Below are 3,376 nucleotides of genomic sequence, written 5' to 3' on the forward strand. Positions count from 1 at the left end.
AGGCATGTCTTCTTACATTGTTGCTCCTGATATCACCCCAAAATCATAATTGACCCGATGAAACTGATTCTCCTCCATCGATGCCTACTTCCCAAACTTAACACATTACCTTCTTTGTCCTCATGCACACACAAACACACACATTAAAAATTTTCAATGCGCCCAGACCAGCAGAGGCAGCAGCCGGAGCAGCTGCAGCCTGCGCCCTCTGCTGCCCGCCCGCCCGCGGGGGTGGGGGGGGGGGCCCTCGCCTTCCCGCCCGCCCCTATTGTTCCGCCCCGGCCTCCCGCCCTTCGCCTTCCCGCCCGCTCTCCTTTTCCCCTCAGTTACCTCGCACCTGCAGTTTTTGGCTTTCACCCCCACCAGTGACCAAAGACCTGACCACTCAGAGTCCAGCTCCTTAGAACACTGCTCAACATGGACACCGGTGTGATTGAAGGTGGATTAAATGTCACTCTCACCATCCGGCTACTTATGCATGGAAAGGAAGTTGGCAGTATCATCGGGAAGAAAGGAGAATCAGTTAAGAAGATGCATGAGGAGAGTGGTGCATGTATCAACATCTCAGAAGGGAATTATCCTGAGAGGATTATCACTTTGGTTGGACCCACTAATGCCATCTTCAAAGGCTTTGCTATGGAACAGGACATCAGCAGCTCTATGACCAATAGCACAGCTGCCAGTAGACCCCCAGTCACCCTGAGGCTGGTGGTCCCTGCTAGTCAGTGTGGCTCTCTCATTGGGAAAGGTGGTTGCAAGATCAAGGAAATACGTGAGAGTACAGGGGCTCAGGTCCAGGTGGCAGGAGATATGCTCCCCAACTCAACTGAGGGGCCATCACTATTGCTGGCATTCCGCAGTCCATCATTGAGTGTGTGAAACAGATCTGCGTGGTCATGTTGGAGACTCTCTCCCAGTCCCCCCCGAAGGGTGTGACCATCCCGTACCAGCCCAAGCCGTCCAGTTCTCCAGTCATCTTTGATGACTGCAGGTGGTCAGGACAGGTACAGCACAGGTAGCGACAGTGCGAGCTTTCCCCACACCACCCCATCCATGTGCCTCAACTCTGACCTGGAGGGACCACCTCTAGAAGCCTATACCATTCAAGGACAGTATGCCATTCCACAGCCAGATTTGACCAAGCTGCACCAGTTGGCAATGCAACAGTCTCATTTTCCCATGACGCATGGCAAGACCGCATTCAGTGCAGGTTTGGATGCATCTGCTCAGACTACTTCTCATGAACTCACCATTCCAAACAATTTGATTGGCTGCATACTCGGGTGTCAAGGCGCCAAAATCAATGAGATCCGTCAGATGTCTGGGGCACAGATCAAAATTGCGAACCCAGTGGAAGGATCTACTGATAGGCAGATTACCATCACTGGATCTGCTGCCAGCATTAGCCTGGCTCAATATCTAATCAATGTCAGGCTTTCCTCGGAGACGGGTGGCATGGGAGCAGCTAGAACAATGCAGACTCATCCATAATCCCTTTCTGCTGTTCACCACCACCCATGATCCATCTGTGTAGTTTCTGAACAGTCAGTGATTCCAGGTTTTAAATAGTTTGTAAATTTTCAGTTTCTACACACTTTATCATCCACTCGTGATTTTTTAATTAAAGCGTTTTAATTCCTTTCTCTGTTCAGCTGTTAATGCTGAGATCCATATTTAGTTTTATAAGCTTCTCCCTGTTTTGTTTTTGTTTTGTTTTGTTTTTGGGGGGGGGATTTTTGGCTCATGAAATTTTTTTGTTTGTCATGGAAATGTAAGAGTGGAATATTAATACATTTCAGTTTAGTTCTGTAATGTCAGGAATTTTTCAAAAAAATTAAAAGATGGACTGGAGCTTTTTCTTTGTGAATAGAAAAAAAATTTTTTTCAATGCCTCTTATTACAAAAGAAAAGCGGAAAATCCTTAACCAATATTACAAGGGCCAACATGATTTTGCCCTCTACATCTACATTATGTAGCACTTCTTGCTACTTCAGACTCTCAGCTCTGGCCAGCTGGGCTTTTCAATTTCTTTTGAGCTCCATGTTGTCTGCAGCTTAGGAATCTTTGTCATGCTATTTTGCCTGCTTCCACTTCCCTCCTGTCCCGTTTATCACAACAAACTTTTATTCATACTTAAGATCAAATTTGGAGTCATTTCCTCAGAAAACTTTCGCTGCACCCAATTCCAGATCCAGTTATTTTGTAATGGCGCCTATAGAATTATATTGCTTCCTTTCAAAACTGGTATCTCAGTTCATATGCACACTTTTATCAGTATCTGCAATTTGTAGATTAATAGCAAGAACGCTTAAGCCCAGGAGATCAAGGATAGCAATAAAAAGCAGTTTCATGAAGCTTTTTCAAAACTTGACTCAAATCCTCTTAGAACCACTAATGGGTAATATGCAAAGATAGAATTGTGTCACATGCCTAACTAGAGATTTTGTTTGGTGAGGATGTGAGTTAGTTAACTAAGCTTCATAATTACATTTAATTGGTATGTCTGTTATTCACTCAAACATACAGCTTTTAAGTCACTTATTTTTTTATTTGAACATATATAATTGCCTGTATTGATTTAAACAGGAAAGCAACAAAACTATTTGAATACCCTGATTCAGTGACAGATCTATATTCTTTTGTTTAAATGATTTCTAAGGTACCTTGAGGATTCTTTTAAACTCTAACCTTTAACCTGACTATTTAATTAAATGCTTTCCAGTCATTTCATTGTTTTTTGAATCTTCTTGCATTGCTTCCCAAACTTAAACACTGAAGTACTTATGAATCTGATGGGCTTGAGATGCTTCCTAATGAAGTCTGGAGGGCAGATTTTTATTCCTCTCTTGACTTTTTGTCCTTCATTAAAGACAACTTTGAATTTATATTTTCATTAGGCCTCTTTCCAAGTGTTATCAATTGGTTGGTGATCTGATTACTAATTAAAGATCTGGAGTTCAAAATAGAGCTGCAGATCTTAAAATGTAGTGTGTGTGTGAGTGTGTGTGCATATGTGTCTGTATCTGTGTCTATCCATATAATATATACATAAGCACACACATTGGTGACTACATTGTTTTTTAGAACTCAATGTATCAAATGCATCCATCCATCCATTCATTCATTCATTCACTAAATAATTATTGAGTATCTGCTATGAGCCCAGGTACTCATTTAAAACAGCAGTCCCCAACCATTTTTGGCACCAGGGACCGATTTCATGGAAGACAAGTTTTCCACGGACTGGGATGGGGATGGTTCCGGCAGTAATGCGAGCGATGGGGAGCGGCAGATGAACCTTTGCTCGCTTGCTCACTCGCCACTCATCTCCTACACAGTTTCAATCCCTTCTTTTCTTTGATGTTCTTCAGTCTT

The 3,376-nt window shown here is 43.1% G+C and overlaps 1 pseudogene across 1 annotated transcript; it reads left to right on the forward strand.

Moving 5' to 3' along the window:
- The first annotated feature begins 291 nt into the window (after positions 1–291).
- LOC309821284 (poly(rC)-binding protein 2-like) lies at positions 292–1,878 on the forward strand (annotated as a pseudogene). The gene has a single exon. The product of its transcript is annotated as a poly(rC)-binding protein 2-like (transcript).
- The last annotated feature ends 1,498 nt before the right edge of the window (positions 1,879–3,376 follow it).

Source organism: Grampus griseus, assembly GCF_964374135.1.
Source record: "Grampus griseus genome assembly, chromosome: 3".
NCBI lineage: Eukaryota > Metazoa > Chordata > Mammalia > Artiodactyla > Delphinidae > Grampus > Grampus griseus.